The following is a 20,186-nucleotide window of genomic DNA, read 5'->3' on the forward strand; positions in this document are numbered from 1 at the left end:
TCCAAACCACACCAATATCTGACAAGGGCTTAATATCCAAAATACATGAAGAAGTCAAATAACTAAATTTTAAGAAAATAAATGTCCTGATTTGAAATATGGGCAAAGAGGATGTTTCTTAAAAGAAGATAGACAAAGGTTAACAGATGTATAAAACAATGATCAATATCACTAATATCTGGGAAATGCAAATTCAAACTACAATGCACATTCAACCTAGCACCTATTGAAATAGCTATCATAAAAATAATAAGAAGTGTATACAAAGATATAGTGAAAAGGGGATCTTGGAAGATTGTTGGTGACGATGTGAATAGTATAGACATGGAATGCAGTACGGTGATTTTTTTGAAATATTAAAAATAGAGCTACCAGACGCTCCAGTAATCATACTACTAGATATATATCCAAAATAAATAAAATCATTATACTGAAAGCACATCTGCCCTCCCATGTTCACTGTAGCATTATGCACATTAGCCAAGATATGGAATCTCCTACAATTCCATCAAGAGCACAGAACAGAATGGTGATTGCCAGGAGCTGGGTGCACGGATATGGGTGAGATTGGTCAAAGAACAAAAAATTTCTATTAGATAAATAAAGTTTAAGAAATCTGTTATACAACAAAATAATTATAGTTAAGGGTAATATTCTGTATTCTTAAAAAGTCACTAAGAGTGACGATTTTAAGTGTTCTCACCATAAAAATGAAAAACATATCAGGTAAAGCATATATTAAATAGGTTAATTTAGCCAGTGTACAAGGTGTACATATTTCAAAGCATCATGTGGCACATGATAACTATTAACTATGTTTATTTCATTAAAATAAATATTTATTTTAGTTATATTCAGTGTAAACAATACAATTGAAATTCAAAACTTTAGATTATAATAAGCACACTCTCTTAATAACATAAAGGGAATACAGACCACATAATGTAATGATTATAAGCACATCTATACATTTCTGAACAATTAATACAAACAAAATGGATGATATAAATATAAAGAATTACAATTTAACACATATGCTATCAGTGAACATTAATTTTCTAAGATGAACTATTAAAATAAAAAATATTTAAAACTGACCATAGGACATAACTCTTATAAGTCTAGTTTACAAGAAATAGTAAAAACTCAGGACTTCAGAAAAGTTAAAAGAAAAAGGATAGGCAAATATCCTCCTCACAAACAGAATTTTTTAAAGGAATAAATAAGTCATTCTATCTGAAAATATAAAATTTTGGTAAAAATGTTAAAAGAGATAAACAATATGTTTTACAATGTGAAAGTACAGTGGCCATAAAAGGCTGATAGTAATGCTTATCAATTTAACAAATTCAAACTTCAATAAGCAACATAGAGAAAAATAGGCAAAAATACATTGGGAGAAGACTTTAATCTTTCCCAGTTCAGAACAGATAGAAAGATATTTTAAAAAATACATAAAATTGAAATATTTTAGTAAGGGTTTAACTCAGTGGTAGAGTGCTTGCATAGCATGTGTGAGGCCCTGAATTCAATTCCAAAAACCATAAATAAAGCAGAACAAAATAATTTTAATATGGTAGATGTATTTAATATATCTTGAACAATATTTCTTTAAATAAAAAAATGCAGATTATTTTCAAGTAATAACAGTAACAGTGAGAGTGACTCATACGAAGCCACAAAGAATACAATGGAACTTCTCAAAAGGGGAAATAATACACGGTTTATTATATGATCATAACTTAAAGAGGACTGAATTTAATAGCAAACAACAATAAGAACTCCAAAATTACGAAGAAAAAAAAACTATAAAATAAATTTTTTGAAAACAAAATCTTAAAAAATTTAAGGCTAGCCAAGAAATAAAAAAATAATTCCCTAATGGATAAAAATAAGTATAAAAAATGTACATAAAATACATAGCAAAAATTATAAGTTACACATAAAAAATTCATAGCCATGAATATATGAATAAAAATTGATTTAAGCATTTAAAATGTAAATAAATTCTTAATGAATCTGATTGTGCTACAAATAAAGAAACAAAATAAAACTAATATGAGCAGAAGGAAGAAATGAACATGTATTAAACCATGCATGTATGAATTAGAAAACAGAAAAGCAATAGCACTGTATTGGAGTTCTCTAAAGAAACAGGACTAACAGGAGATAAATATATATGATTTTAAAAAGGAGATTTATTAGATTGACTTACAGGATCAAAAGCTGGTAGCCTCACAGTAGCCGTCTGCAGGCTGGAGGGGTGGAGGAACCAGTCGTTGCTCAATCCAAGATGCTGGAATTTAGGAAGAAGGACTGATGAGGCAGCCCCGGTCCGGGACTAAAGCTCTGGAAACCCTGACAGTCTCTGATCAGAGTCCATTTTTGAAGAGTGAAGGAGCTGGAGTCTGATGTCCCTGGTGCTCACAGCAGGGATGGAAGCACCCACTCAAGAAGGATTGAGTTTGCCTCTGCTTGGCTCTCTTCCACCTTTTTGTTCCATACAGGCCCCCAACCTACTGGACTGTACCGCCCACATTTAGGGTGGGTATTCCCTTCGGTTTGCTGTCCCACATGCCAATCATTCCTGGAAACACCCTCATCCACACATCCAGAAGCCTCTTAATTTTAGGCGTTTCTTAATCCAATCAAATTGACAATCCAGATTAACCATCACAAACACTATGACTCTTTCAAAGACCTAATAATAGACTTCTCGACAGTGTTACTACCGGCATTTTAGGAAGAATCATTTATTTCATGGGCTGTATGACACAAAATGGAGAACATTTAGCAACCCTGGCTTTGGGAAGAAACTATTATTCCTTTTGGTGATTGTGACAATCTAGAAGTCTTATATATTTTCAATGCTTTCTGGGAGCGTTTTCCCAGTTGGGAACTATCAAAATAAATTCTCTAATGAAATAATAAAGACAAAAGAGAAATAGGTATACTTACAAAATAAACATAAATTTAGGAAAATAATCAGAAATACAGATTCAAAGGAAATTTAATTTTTGTGTTAGTTTGGCTCTATTAAGAAGTCGATCTTCGGACAAAAATGCTGGTGCCATTACAGTAGTTTATTTGGAAGGCTCAGGAGATTTGGAATCAATGGGAAAAAATAAAAGACAAAACAATCTATAAAAGATTGTCATCACTAGAGTTACCACCATGGATAGGTAACTGACGTTTAATTATATGGAGTTCAAAGCACAAACTCAGCTTTACCTCATTGGTTGGGTGAAGGAACCGGATATATGCACACCTTCATCAATCATTGTTTGAATGCTGACCCCAGCAGCTATAAATTAATTCCCGAGCATTTCCAGGTGTCTTGCACAGCTTAGACAAAGGCCTCATGCAAAGAGATGCAGACACTGACTGAAGAATTCCTGAGGGAGACTGGCAGGGCACAGACTACTGCTGTGCAGTGGGTTGCTTTGCTCAGATCTGTTTTGAGAATGTGCATGAAATAGATTATTTTCATGACAAATGTAAAATTATTAAAGCCGAAATAGAAAATAAAATCTAAACAGACCAATTCCATTGAAGTAAAAGAGAAAATAGCCAAGTGATTTACTACCCCCATTACCAACTCCTACACTTGAAACAAAATAAACAAACAAGAAAAATAGGCCCAAGGTTCAAAAGAAGAATTTAACCAAATCTTTAAGGAACAAATAGCATCAACATGATTTAAAGAGAGTGCAGATGAAAAGCAAAGAAGATTCAAAAATCTTCTGAGTAAAGCAAAAGAAAATATCAGTGAATTAAAACATATTGTGTTCTTGGTTTAAGAGTAAATATGCCAATCTATGCAGTCGAAAATTTTAACATAACTCAAATTAAAACATAGCACTGTAATTATAACAAAAACTAGGTTAAATAAAATAAAATATTTCAAAATTTAAAAACACTCATGGAAGGAAAAATCTGAAAGTAAAGAAAAATGATCTGTGATTCTCTCATGCAATATTAAAACATAAAGTCACAATAATTAAAATGATATGTCATTAGCAGATGATTAGACAAAGAGAATGCCTTGAAGTGTAAAAACAGTCAGAGACACAGGTACATTCTTATACACATGCTTGTGTATTTTAAACAACCCATATTCACAGCACATATATAGAGAGGGTTATAAACATGAACATTTTTGCAATTATAATTGTGTTCTGGTAAAGGTTTGGCAATAAGTAACACAAGAGGAAAGCCTTGATTTTTGGCATTTATGAACTTCTATGACAAAAATATTCTTGCTGTGGTGAATTCCAAGGTATGAACTTAACGCTACCAAAATCATAATTTGAAGCAGCTCCTCATTATGCAGAATTTCTCAGATCTTTGTATGTAAGTCACCTCAAAGGCAAAAATCATAGTAAAATAACTAAAAAGGTGATTCTTGTTATTTGTTCTCAATATAATTTACTTCATTTTTATGCTTATGATTTAATTTAGAATAATGGCTGTTTAAACACTGATTTTATAAACTTAGACATAAAACAATGTAGTTTCAGGTATGGCAATTTCATATGGGATGATTTCAGGAATAAATGAGTTATTATATTCAAAGTGTTGAGAATGGTTGTGGTCCACAGTAAGTGTTCCTAAATACTAACTTTTAATTTGAAATAATAGAAAAATAGGAATTTAAAATACATTATAATTGACTAAAAAAAACAATAAGCTGGATTTCTCATATACTGTAACACCCAAATAACAGCCAAATGACTAAAACACAATGCAATAAAAAAACAATAGCAGTCTATGTGGTATACTGTGGACTGGAGAAGTATAATAATTTTCAAATGTGTTCTTTGTATTAGGGAGTACTTTTGAAGGACTGCCTCTCAAGAAACAACAAAGAAAATACAAATAAAATTGTATTACAGGGCTGGGGCTGTAGCTCAGTGGCAGAGCACTTGTCTAGCATGTGTGAGGTACTGGGTTCGATCCTTAGCACCACATAAAAATAAATAAAGGTATCGTGTCCATCTACAACAAGCAATATTTTTAAAAATTTGTATTACAAAAAAAGTCTAAATTTTTAAATAATGATTTATAACTTTTAAAAATCAAATAACAAACTATAAAAACATTCATAACTCATATTGTAGAAAAGGAATTACTCTCCTTAACGCGACTTTTAAAATATAAATTGATTACTTAATCAATAAAGAAAAGACTAATAAGCCAATATCAAAAAGGAGTCAAGAAAACAGTTAAATAAAACAATGAAATGTTACTTATAAAGTAACCTAAGGGAAAAGAACAAATGTTTTATCCCTCATAGCATTTGTGAGGTTATCAGGCAATGAACATTTCTACAAATTGTTGGCAGAGTACAAACTGATAGTTTTATGTACTATAATTTGACAATATCTAATCAAATTGTTTTAAAAAGATAAGTCATTTACACCCTCTCTACTAGCAAATACAATTCTATTTATTCTATAGGTATCTTCATATATAAATAAAATATAATTTATGAAGATTTTTTCATTATGTATTTTGAATAGTGAAAGATTGTAATCAATTTAAATGTTAATGTCAGATAATAAAATTCTATATACTTATTTAGGATGAAGCATTCGATCACAGTAATGCAGCACAGAATGACATTCCAGTCCACAGTATACCACATATACAACATTGCTCCTATAAAATTGCAAAGGAACTGAAAAATTCCTATCAAGTAGTGTTCATTATAACATTGTACTAAAATGCATTCATTGTGTGTTGGTGGTGATACTGTTTAAACAAACCTATTGGGCTGTCAGTCATGTATACAATTATGGCGGGTAGGAAATACTTGATAATGGTAATAAAGTGACTGTGTTGTAATTTGGTGGAAAATTATTTTGAGATTCCATCATTACTAGTTAAAAGGAACCTAAATATGATGAACTGATTGAATGAAAAAGTGGGCATTCAGTACTTTCTATTTCCAGAATTATATCATGTAACTGAGTGACACACCATTAAAGTCAAGTCTCTTTCTGACCCTATGCTTCAAGATGTAAAAGATACAGTCATCGCCACCTAGTGCCATAGTAGTCAGATTTACAGCTAACAGAAGTCCAAACTTTTAAATCCCAAGATACAAGGAAAATGCTCTAGGATAATTATTGCTATTAATAATATTAATAAGAAACTTTGATTCCTTTCATATGATCATTTTTCTCTATTTTTATATAAATGAATTTTTAAAAATATTATTTGGTTTTCTCTGGAACCAGTATATCAAAGCAATATATTACTTTACAGAGTTAATGAAAAGCAACAGTTTCAACAAATGAATAGGGAAAATCAGACAAATGGGAATGGACAAGCTGGTTTAAGCAAAAATAAGAATTGTCCCAATCTCATTTTTATCCTGGTGAATCTTAATTAGACTTATGGTAAGCAGCATTAGTGTTAATAAGGATTAATGTCATAGAGATAAGCACAGCATACAAATCAATAAATGCTGCCATATCAATATATGAACAGCAACACAAATAGCCATTGGAGTTCTTAACTGAGAACTTGGTATGGAGTTAAATATTTGCTATGTGGATTTAAAACACCTTGAGAAACAGGGGAAGACATACTTGCATGCAAGATAGTCTAACATTGCCTAAAGATCTGTACAGGGAAACTGCATAGATATTTGTGAACCTTAAATGATTTTCAATCTTGCCTGTAGGAATTATTTCATAACTCTGTCACAGTTGCAAATGCTGTACCTGGGTATTCAGGGAGCAGAATTATGACCAATTCATCAATTAAATGAGTTTTTACTGATTACTACAATGGAACTGAGTATTTGATTTTTATCTTCCTCTGAGGACAGTAGCCACATGAGGAACTTGCAGTACTATTGAAGAAAGCATAAATAAAAAGAAAACATGAAACAATTATGAAGCAATATGCATCTTTAATGTTAGATTCAAGGAAAACAAAAAAAGAGCTATATTGATAATGGCTTAAACAAGATTCTTCCCTCCACTCAAAAAAGGAAAAAAATCTGGGGAACATATGATAGTTTTTTCCTATGGAGGAACACAGAAACCACCCAGATCTCTCTGTGAAACCATCTTTTTAATATGACCTCAAAACTAATGGCCCAGGATGGGTGCTGCCAGGTAGCAGGTGGTGAAAGGGAACAGAATCCCATTCTATTTTGAGGAAGCTCCTGAAGTCACATACAGCAGTTTTTATACATCATTGAATGACCCAGGCACATACATAGACACAGCAGCAAGGAGACTGAGAAAGGCAATCTTCATTTGGTTGACAATGTAGGCAGCTATCAATTAATTTATTTTTAGGGAACAAGAAGAGAATGTACCCTTGAAAACAAGTAGTAATTTCTGCTGGAATCATAACAAGGAATTAGATACATAATTGAATTATGCAGACTAATGTCTAACTGGTAAAGTAATTCACCACTCTTTCTACTGATATCCTTTTTCTGTTTCAGAGTTTAGTACAGAATGCTACATGGAATTGGATTGCTATGTCTCTTTATGTGCTTTGAATCCATGACAGATTCTCAGTATTTCCTTATGTCTCATGAACTTGACCCTTTTGAAAAGAGTCGATCAGGTATGTGTAGAATGAACCTCAGTTTGCCTTTGTGTATTTTCTCTTGGTTAGATAAGAGTAAAAATTTTTATGAAATATATGAAAGAGGTAAAAATGCCCATCTAATTTCATCATTTCAGGTAGTACTTGGTCTCAAAATGGATAATAAACTCTGATTTTGATCTTGGTCTCTTGATTGTGGAGATATCTGCTACATTTCTCCATTTTAAGTTTATTTTCTGTCTTTATTTTTTGCCAGTGGGATAGAAACTTTGTCAAGCTCACAGTAAAGAGAAGAGAAATTAAGCTCCACCTCCTGGAGGGAGAAGTATCAAAGAAATTGTGAATATATGTAAAACCCACCTCAGTTATTAATATATATTATGGGAAATTACTTTAAGGATATGCAAATTTCCTGCCTCTCTTTCAAGTTTCATCCACTAATTTTAGCTTTCATCAGTGGATCTTGCCTGAAGTAATTATTACTGTGGTGTTTTAATGATGATTTCTATTTCTCTCATTCCTTCTACATTTATTTATTGAAATTCTTCAGGGATGAGGAGTGCTCCATACTAATCATTATTTAATTATTTAATTATTATTCAATCATCCATTTATATCACTGTGTTCATGTTTACATTTAATTTGGGAGTGTGATAATCCACTACTGTCTTATTTGTTTTGTTGCTCCGAGTATTGTGGCTTCAACCATGGGAAATTCAGATTGACTCGTATGCGTTTCTTATACACCCCTTATTTTTTATTTGCATTGCACTTCTTAACTTCTGGAACTACTAGGTGCTGCAGAATCATTTGGTGTTTTCTCTGCCTCAGCCCTAGAATTAGCCATGTCTCCAGGATTCTCTGGTTCCCTTAAGTAAATTATATATATATATATATGTATATATATATATATATATAATATATGTTTGTGTGTGTGCATGTGTGTGTGTGTGTTTTCTCATTTCCAATATCAGTTTTTAAGGGGCATCAACAGATGTATATTCGAGGAAACTGTCATATATGTGTGCAATGAAATACTATGCAACTTAAAACAGCAGAAAGGAATTCTGTCATTAGCAACATCATGTATGATGCAGGAGAATATGTAATAATTGAAATAAGACAGTCACAGAAAAGCAAATAGTGCATGAACTGAGTTAGATGTGTAATCTAAGAGAGTGGAATTCGCAGAAACAGAGAGTGGGATGATGACTAACAAGGGCCTGTTCAGCAGAGGAATGGGGTAGTATTCAAAAAAATAAAAGATTTCAGACACAAAAGGAGTAAGTTCAGGAAATCTATAGAACAATCACTGAGCATAGTTCATAACAATGTGTTGCATACTTGAAAACTATTGAGAGAATAAATTTGATGATTTTACTGCAAAATGAAAATAAGCATGCGAGTTGATGAATGTGTTAATAAGTTTGATTTATTTATTCTACAATATCACAATACATACCTATGTCAAAACATTATGCTGTACTGGGCCTGGTGGATCCTGCCTGTAATCCCAGCTATTTCAAAGGTTTAAGCAGGAGGTAATTAGTTTGAGGCCAGCCTGGGCACTTTATTGAGACCCCGTCTGTAAAACAAAACTAAACAAAGCACAACTCTTGTGTTCTCTCTCCTTCTCTCTCTCTTTCTCTCTCTTCTCTCTCTCTCTCTACATATATGTGTGTGTATATACATATATAAATATTTTTACATAAAATAATATATTATATATGTATATAATTTTGTCATTTTCAAAATAAATAAAATAAGAAACAAATAGTTTTTAACTCGTACATGTGGCAATTTTGTTTTTAGTATATGTATTTTTAAGATTTTTATGAAGTCTTAGATAAATGACTCCTGGATGGTTTTATAGTATTCTTCTTTATCTTTATTGACATTTAGCATGTCTTGAATATTATTTCTTGCTCTGGAGTTTACTCCACTTAAAATAACAATAACTCTTCTTTAGCTAGTGTTTGCATGATATATATTTCTCCATCTCTTCACTTATTTATATTGTCATATTGAAAAGTGTTTTACAATTAACATATAGTTAGATTCTTTTAGACTAACTGATGTGGGAAACCATTTACATTTAAAGTGTTTTTATGTGGTTGGGTGAGTGCATACTTAATCTTTTTAGCTATTTGCTATATGTTCTGTGTGTACTTTGCATCTTCCTTTTTTTTCTTTTGCCATCTCGAATAGATATTTTTAATGATTTCTTTTTCTCTCATTCACCATACATACCATCTTTAGGATGGTGGGATAATGATACTGTGTACATGTTTGGAAATATTATAATGAATCCTGTTAATAGGCATAATTGATATGTGTGAATAAAAATATTTTAGAAACTTCACTGAGTTTTGAAATATTCTTTCTTAAATAATCAAACTACAACATTAATGATTTCATGTTGCTTTGTGCACATAACAAAGATGTATATATCCATGTATGCCCAATATCTTTTTTCTTTTCTTGTCTATACATTCCACTTTCACAAAGACATAATGCAGTGTTACCAATTATGCTTTGATGTTATTTATCTTTATAAGTAAAAAAAAACAGTATTTTATCTTTTTTTTCCTTTTCTGATACTCTTCAGACAAGATTCTAACTCATATCATATTGTTCCTGTTTAACCATTACCTTCAACATTTCTCATAAAGTAAATCTGCTAGAAATATTTCCATAAAGTTTGATTACTGAGAATGCCTTTATTTCTTCTTAAGTTTTAAAGGATATTTTCCCTGGGTATAGACTCCTGGGTAGGCTTCATTTTTATTTTTTCCCCTTTCAATATTTTAAAGTGTTACCCCATTTTTTTTTCTTGTCTGTGTGGTGTCTGTTGACAATCTACTATAATTTTTATCTGTTTTCTCCTCTAAATTGTGTAAATCCTTCCCCTCTGACTGACTTTAAGATTTAATCTTTCTCTTTAGTTTTTCCAGTTTAAATATTATATTCTTATATTGTGAATGCTTTCTTTTTAATTTTAACAACTTGGTTTTCTACCAACTTCTCGGATTTGTAATTTGGAGTCTTCATTCATTTGGGGGAATGTACTGGTTATTATTGCTTTAACTTTGTCTTCCGTACTGTTTTTATTTCTCCCTCTGGAATATCAATATGTGCATGTTACATCATTTGATATTGTCCCAGCTTTTGGATGCTGTATTATATTCTTTTTCCACTACTTTTTCTATTTGTATTTTCATTTGGATAAATTTCTATTAAACTATCTTCAGGATCACTGATTCTTTCTTTGACTGTGTTGAATCTCTTAATGAGACCACTGAAGATATTCTTCAGCTCCATTACTGAACTTATTTCTAATTTTTTCATTCTTACTGTTTGCATTTCTCTGTTAAAATTACCTGCCTGATATTGCCTGCAACCTAGCATTTTTATGTAAAATCTTAACATGCCTAAAACATTTATTTTCGTTTACTTTTTAATGCTTCCCATAGCCATGTCATATTTGAGTCTGGTTTTCACAATTGCTTTATCCTTTTCATGGTATTGTTTCTTCATATATTATGTATGTGATAATTTGGGGTTGCAAAGTCAGTTATGTTTAGGGTGGTAAGCTGAGTTAAACAATTTTATGCTTGGAAATGGGTTTAAATACTTTCACTAGGCATTTAGTGAAGACAATTGTGTTACACTCATAAATGTTTGAGCTGGGATAGAAGTTTTGCTTAGCTTTGTCTCTTCCTGTTTGTTGTTTGTAGAAAGAATCTTTCTCTTGAAACTCTCGGGTCTATTTGGGCATTATTTTTACTCAGTGTTCATTAGTATGGTGGCAAGGGACAGGAAAGGAGAAAGGTCACTGAAATTCTGATTGGATCAGTCCTAGATAAGTGCTATGAAGCATGTCCCTAGATAGTCTTCTCTTCAGAAGCATTTCTGAGCCTTGAAGATATTGTTTAACCTCTCTCAGGGAAGGAACAATTTTTTTTTTCTCCCTCGGCTTCTTCTTTTTTATTTACTTATTCTTTTTAATATTCCCCTCACCTCTGCTGCATTGTTTCCAAAAGAGGTCCCAGGCCACAGTTTTGATTCCTATCCACCGTGGAACAAGGATTTTTGAAACTGGGTGAAAATAGTGTGTATTTTCTGAATACAGTTGTGGTGTTGGCTACCATTTTCCCCTCCATCTGCAGGTAGTTTACTCTGGTATTTTCAGCTTAAGCTTTATTGTTGTAGCTCTTTCATTAACGATTAAGGCTTTTAGTTTCTTAAACTGATGGGGGTAGGTCTCAGTGGATTTTGACCAGGTTGCTCTTCCCCACTTTCCACAAACACCACTGAATCATTTTTCCAAGAATCCCTCATATCTTATTTTTGACTATCAGGTAGGAATGCATTTATATTTGAATTCTTCCAGGAGCTTCATGCTGCAATTTTGGGCCATTCTTGGCATCTAATAATCCTTTTAAAATAGCTAGCTAAACATTCTTACTGGCTTACATAGTAGTCAGCAGCATCTGTCCCAGTTAATCAAATCCTAAGGTCCTGTTTATACTGCAGCTTCTTTTCTTGTTGTAAATGTGGGAATGATACTATTTCCATCATTGTCTATTTTTGTCTCATCAAATTGCTGGAGTTTTTTTATTTATTTTTTTCTTTTTCTTTTATGTTTTGAACAAAACACTTTGTTGGTTATGTATGCCAAAAATATTTTTCACTTTGTGTGTTTCCTTTGAATTTTTTTCATAATATAGAGAATTCCCTTGTTTCAATGTAGTTTAATTTATATCTATCCTGTATGCTTATGCTTTATTAGTACTGCCAAGAAATTTTTATCTATGTCAATACCAGAAAGATATTCTGTATTTTTCACAAGAAGAATTATTGATTTATCTTTCATTTTTAGAAGTATGATACATATGGAATAGGTTTATTATGTCAAATAGAGGTCACATTTTATGTTCTTTATAAAAGTGTATGTGTATATACATTTGTATGTACACATGCAGAAATACATTTGTATATATCTACTTTATATATACATATACCTACTTTAAATATAAATATACATATATTTCCAGGAAATTCCACCACATGGAGTATGGTCATAGTAGCTAAATCTAGTTTGTTTTTCAATATGTAGCTTAATTAATTCTTATGAAATTCTAATACTATTGCATATACAATGCTGTACCATCTTGTTTATTATGAAAATATGCCATAAATATCTCCATAATTTCATGTAGTAAATATTTATAAAACATCTGCCTAGTATTCAATTTGCTTACTGTATTTTGGCTAATCTGACAAGTTCTTAATATACTAATTGACAATTTTGTCTTCCAGAAAAATCAAAGAAATTATGCTCCTATAATTAGGGTTACAACTCCAGCCTTAATTATGCATAATATAGAGACACAAGTTGGTGGGTATAAAGGATAGAAATCTTGAGAGAAAGTGCTTGTGGTATATTCTACAGCCTGATTACTGAGGGGGAAATATCTGTTTTATCTTAGTCTTACAAAGGCAAATTGTAGATACTTCAAGTAAATAGTAGACAACTTTGCATGTTTTTAGAGGAAAAAAAAGGGAATAGTAGTAGCAGCAAAACCTCATGAACAGATTTTAGATTATTTTATTAGTTGAAAAGTCACATTTGTAAATGATACCAATAAGAAGAATTAAGTGGGAAGGACCTATGAGTCAACGACATTCCTTTGGTAATAGAATTAAGATTTATATAAAAAAAAAATGCACTCTAAATGCCAATAGAATCAATAAGATAATTCTGTAACAATATAGGTTGCAAATATCTATTTTAATTGTGTCAAATATTTTCTGAATGTGTGAAGAAGATAACAACTTAAAAGTGAGGTAAAGTTTGAAATAAAAATTACTGGAACTTCAAAACTTGTTTCAGAAATATATTCAGAACAAGATGATTTTGATAATGATCTTGAAAAGATTCAGCACTCAATAAAGACTCAACAAAATGTAAAATTGATCAGGAAGGTAAATATCAATTTAACTGGATAAAAGTGAGAGTTATTTTTTTGTTTTGTTTTTTCTACACATAACTTTATAATAGTTATTTTGTTTTTCTAAGCATATGCTTTTAAACTTTAATTTTGATATCTTTTCTTGATTTTGTTTTTTGATTTTTTTCTTCTAAAGTAGAATTTTAGTTTTGATCTAGTATATTTATTGAAAGATGACTCATTTGCCCGTGGGTAGAATATTTGATTATATTTGATTATGCATTCACCATTCATGAGTTTTGGTAAGTTTTTCTTTGGTAATTCCCTTTCCTGGGCTAATTTAGTGCTGAAAACTGGGGTGCTCACTTTAGAAATGTAGGTATTACCACTGTTTGATTGAATTTAGTAGCATTTCATTGCTTATTTAGCATTTTTTCTACCTTTCCAATTTCATTGTCTTTGTAAGACAATGAATATTGAGGGTTTTTAAGGGCTATTTCTTTATGACTACTGCAATGCTTTTGTAGCACCATAAATCTTACTCTGAAAGAGCACTTTTAATACCACTGTAAGCAAAATAGATACATTTTGCTTTCAGTGTATTAGGGAAATATAAATGTACAGAAACCCATTTAATAATTTTGGTTGACTGGGTTGTAATTATTTAGGATTACTCAAGAAGACATTTTTCCATTTGTTAGGTGATCTGTCCAGAGCTATAGTAGAATCTTTATCTTCTCTTCCACCATATTACAGGCTTCCTAGGAAGGGCAAGGTGAAGGAAAGTTCTATTTTATCAATGGCCCCTGCTCATAAACTGTGAAATAAAGTCTTCTTTGATGTCATCTATTGCCAATTTTTTGGGAGGGGACTTCTATAAGTCAAGGATTTGAGGAAAAGTAAGTTAGGCTTCATGCATGACAAGATTCTTTCTCTCTTGCCTGATTAAAATGAGAGAAAGAGAGAACCCTGAGGAGTATTTTTAATACATTTTCCCCTGACACTGCATAAATCTAGGAACATTTATATGCTAATCAAATCAAAATAGGAATTATTAGTGACTGGAGAGCCCCAACATGGCTGTTATTTTCCCATCAACATATGATAACAGCACTGACGCTGAATTAAGGAGCTGAATATTATATAAGCCCCAAAAGGTTATAATACATGACAGGTTTAAGCAATATTAAATCCTAGAAACCCTGACCCATCTATTACATATTTATTCAGTATTACAAATTGTAAATATTTAAAAATACACAAAGATACAGTGTGGGTAAATTCTTAATGTTTAATGAAATTATTCATGATATACAAAGAGTCGAATAACTCAACAAATACCATGAAGGTTAATGCATGCGAATGAATCAGAAAGTCCAGCAATCAGAATAACACATTGTGTCCTTTGCGAGGATGATCATGAAATGGAATTAACGTAACCTGATTTTCATGGTTAAGGATATCTCTGAGGATAAAAGGAATCAACTTTCGCCAAAGACCTACTAGCAGGTAATCAAAATCCAAAGTCAGGTCTCCATCTCCTGGGCTGGAAACCCATCGATTCTTTGTCCTTTTCTCATTTTAATACCTTTTAAAGATAGAATCCTGGTTCTTGTAAAAAAAAAAAAATCTACATATTTGGCATATCTTTTGACACTTTATCTTTTTTATATCTTATGAGGTCAGCTGCTGGTTGAGAATACCTATGATATGTAACCATAGATAAGCAAATAATGTGAAGTTCCAGAAAAAGGCCATCAAAAGGAGCTGAGGGAATGGGCCCTGCAGGGCCATTTTATTTTGATTTCAAGGATATTTATTGTTCTTATTGATAATGATCCCAGATCATGATACAGCAGGTTTAAATTTACACTTCCCATTTTTAATGCTGCAATGCCCACATAAGAAAACTTTGCCTGCAGTGAATGGGAAAGCAGAAAAATTTCTTTGGCAGACTCAATTTGCATCTACATTCAAAATGCCATTTTCAAGTTCCCACTCTGAGTAGCAATTGCAGAATTGCTCTTATGTTTATCGAGCCCTAAGGAACCGAGGCAGACAACTATGAATAAGGTTTCAGACAATGCCCTACGAGAAGTTCAATGTTTATAACACAAGATGAAGATTAGTTGAAGAAAATTGTTGGCTATAGAATGTTAAAATCATTCTTGGGTACTTAGTTGGTAGAGTTTTAAATCTTTTAAAAATATCTATCATCTATTGATGTTCTGACTTTATGGATACATATACATAATCTGAATTCTTTTTTAAATGAAAGAGAAAAGTAGAAATATATGTGGACCTCCACTTTCTGGATTCAAAATAGTCATGCTGAATTTGTGTGATGATTTCAAAGAAATCCTTCTTATAATTCTCCAAGGAGATGGATGCAATTGCTTCAATGCAACAGAAATATTTTGACTCTTAAAGCTTATTTGATTCTATGGCTGTTTTTACATGCATTTTTATTTTATCAAAAAGCAAAACATACTCAGCTTTAAATAATATATTTGATTGTCTTAAAAATATCTGTCATTTCTTGAAGAAAGAAAAGGAGCAATAATAATATCATTTAGATTCCATCTAATCTCTGTAATTTGGGGTATATTACTGAGTATTTCAAATGTAATAATTATTTGGTTATCAGTACTTATGTACGTATAAACATAAAGACATACTGTCATGTCTTTGGATGACCTCTTTGGCTCCCTGCCTAGTATATGAACAAATAAACTCTCTCAAATATGCAAATACAATAGTCTTTGTGTTTAGTCTTAGGGTTCACATACATGTGAGTTTAATTTACTGATAGTAATTGCCAATGAAGGGGAAAAAACATAAATGCTTATCTAATCACTCCAAACTTTATATTCTGAATCACAATATAGAGGCATAATACTAAATTATATGGTTGGATTAACTAAATTACTAATAAGTCAGGGCCTGGTCTTTGTGAGGAAGTCAAAAATTCTAGGTACCCATATCTGCTAAAACCTTGATAATATTGGAACCTCTACTCATCAGTGATCTTGAAAATTCCGCCAAATACTTGTTAAACAACAGGGAGTTGGATCCGTGAATGTCAAGTGAAATTGGTTAGGTAATCAAAAAGGTCATCTTAAAAATCCCAAACTTTTTCCTAATTCCTGAACATTTAATCCAGAAACATCTTGTATAGCCAGATGAACACTCAAGGCAGAATATTAATATGGCAGATTGTTAACAGTTACAAAGAATAGTCTTGTCTGTTATGTCACAAAAATTATTCCCTGCTATACTTCACAATCCAGCAGAATCTGAGGTACAGAGAAAGCACTGAAAAAATACTTGTGGCATAAATTAACTAAACAGGAAGTTTCTATTCAAGAGTTACTCAACCAAGGATATGTTCTATTTTCTCTTAATAGTCAGAATGGATCAAAATGAGATTAAGCTTCAATTCTTTGTGGGTCTCATGGATAAACAAGGAGCATGCTGAAAAATTTCCAATAGGGGCAATGACACCTATCAAATCAGTTTCTAAAATGTTAGCCTGGTATTTAAAGTGCTTCACAATTTGTATTTTACTGAGTTTTCATCTATTTCTCCTACCATTGGGCCAAAAGCACAATGTATTTTTTACCAGGTCTAGATTCACTCCCTCTGTGACTTTAAGTCATCTTTTACTTCTTCTAGAGAATACCTTTCTTAATTCATGCATACAAAAAAAATCGCTTTCATGATTCAAAGTTCAAATGTAGTAGTATTAGTTCTGTGAAGACTTTATAGTTCTACTGAAATTGGGTCACTCCCTCCATGGTTAGCCCATTGCCATTTTGTTTGTATCTATGATGTATCTGTTACTGAATTTTATTAAAAGAGTTTTATTTATAATATTTGTAATATTCTTGGGACATGTTGTGTATTCCATGAAAGTAAGATCTTTGATATGTGTATGCTTTGTGAACTTCTACTTATTTTACCTCCACTTAATTTTAGTTAATAACACTTGCTGATTTATTGTATTGTGTTTCCAAAGAGGAGGCCTGCAGAACAAGGAACGCAGTAATTGGTTAACCTTTTGCACTTCTAAGTACCCAACCAAAATTCTGGTTGCTGGCAGGATGATTCAAATTCAACCCTTTTTCAATTAAATTGTGAGAGTTTTAGTGGGTAAATAACTACTCTATCATAATTTTCAGCAACAATCTGATGGAATTAAAATGTGAATCAGGGCATCCATCACGCATCCTGCTGTTGAGAGCAAAACGCTCCGCACCTTTGGGTTTCTCAGAGTAATGGTTGTGCCCTTGTCTTTCTCTTCAATGAAGGAATGTGTAATTTTGCTCTGAAGAGTATTCTCAGCAGTTGAATGTCATTAAAAATAAAAATACTGATGGAAGAAATGAGCAGAAATAAACAATGAGCAATTTACACACTAAAAACAGTGACATAAGGTGGAAAATAATGGAAAATGAAAAAAAAATGTATAATGATGACTGGGTGACAGATTGCCATCATTTTACTCCCTGGAGTTTTGTCACAACCTTCAGTGGGGAGATAACATTGAACATCTGGTGGACAACCAGTGCGGAACCTCAATGAAGCTGAGCGTGTGCAGTAGAAGAGCAATGAGCTCGGGGCTGTGGCTCATCTCTTCACACATACCTAAGAAAATAAACTCGGCCAAGAATAATATTCACTGGTACGAGTTGCCTTCTGGGAAAACATTTGAGTCATAGTACACAGCTCTTTCACTGCCAACAAACAGTAGGAAAATTGACTGAACCATGCTACTCATTGTCAAATACTACGAACAACATTTAACCTCAATACAGTTGAGTTTATCTTATAAGATATGAAAAATAATAACAATATTAGTGTTACTGTGTAACCATTATGGTGATATTTTTACCTGCTCTTTTGAAACTGCTACATAGGGATTTATAATGCAATGATAGGATAAACATTGCTTTTCCTCTTATAACTGTGCAATTATCTGAGTAGGGACTTAGCTTTGCTGAGAACAGAAGATACCATGTTCTGTTTTTCAGTTTTGAAATAAAACTATCATCCTTCGTACAGAATGTTAAAAATCATATTAGACATGACTTTGATTTTTTTGTTAGTTAATTAACTTATTACTTTTCTGGTGTTTGAAGAGGACTGGAATATATTTTAAACATTCTCAGTTAGCTTATTGTTCTGCTCTGTCTTTCCATTAGTGACCTTAATGCTACTCCAGGTTTTTAGAGGTTGATATTCCTAATCCCTTCTAGCTGCCATGTTCCATCATCAGTTGAACTCTAGTGAACACTGAATAACTGGAAAATCCCAGATATACAGCAGTTGCCAATTCCTGAGGTGTAACTACTTCCTGTTTGACTGATCTCAAGCTACCAACATTATACTGTTGAGCTGGAAGAATAGCCTACAATCAATTCTCACCAGCTGGGAAGGGTTTACTCTAGCATACTCCTGTCTAATATTTCATATGCACTAATTTCTTCCAAGAGAAAATGAAAAAAATTGGAAATGACTCTAATTTATTTTTCTTAACTTTCTATCTCAAAAACAACCAACATTACTCTCTGAAGCCTTTACTAGTAAATTTTTACATTGAAAATAAACTATGGAAATTGGTGAGAATAATAAATAATTCAATTTTACAGGTGACACCTTCTAAGAGTTTTGAAAATAATAGGTGAATCTGCATTCCATTCAAATGTGGAACCAGGTAAAATTTTGCTAAAATTCCTGCACAGATTTCTTGCTGAACCTTCTAGTGGATAAAGATACTGGTGTTGCCTGTGCTATATTGACCGCTAGTAGCTCTCTACCCACCCCTAATTACATGAACCTGCCTATAATGAAAACGTGTTTCCAGTTTTGTTTAGAATTCATTTCTCCCTGTACAGAAAGCACCTGCAGATGGAAATTGCAGATATATTCTTTATTACAGACATATCAGGTATGCTGCTTCACAGTTCTAGTGGGCATATATTAGACATTTGACCATGTGACTTTCCAGGTAACTAACTATTGACAGTTGAAAAGATATTTTTTTTTTTAAAGTGGGTTTCCCTCTTTTGTGAAATCTACCTGTGAAATTCCCTCTCTCTGTGAAACCCAGCCTAGTATTGACAGTAGATGACCTGAAAGGAATCGAGTTCTATTTGGTAGCTCAGAAGTTTTCACTCTGAAAACTTCAAGAGACAGAACCTTCTCACAGGACTGTGCTTCTTGGCTGGAGCACTGAGGAACTGCATGTAAGGTTTGTTCTATTTAATCTGCCTTATTCTGTTTTCTGCTAATTTCCTAGCCAAATTAATCAATTAATCAATTCAATTAATTTCCAATTAATCACCAATTTCCATTGATTATTTTCATTATTTACTACTAAAAACTTCAGAGAATAATGTTTGGTTATTTGTGAGACAGAAAATTAAGAAAAAAAATTAGGAGTCTTCAAGTGTTATATTGACTCCTGGTAGAAATTAGTTCATATTGAACTATGGAAGACAAGTTGCACCCAGTCTTGTCCTCCATGTCAAAAAGAGAGTTTCTTATTAAGGCACCAAATATTTCTGCTCTGGAGTTCATGAGACCCTGACTTCCAGTAGAATCTTTGACTCTATAACAGAATTATTTTCTACCAACCCTGAAATTCTTTCATTC

This window comes from Sciurus carolinensis, chromosome 15 (assembly GCF_902686445.1).
Source record: "Sciurus carolinensis chromosome 15, mSciCar1.2, whole genome shotgun sequence".
Lineage (NCBI taxonomy): Eukaryota > Metazoa > Chordata > Mammalia > Rodentia > Sciuridae > Sciurus > Sciurus carolinensis.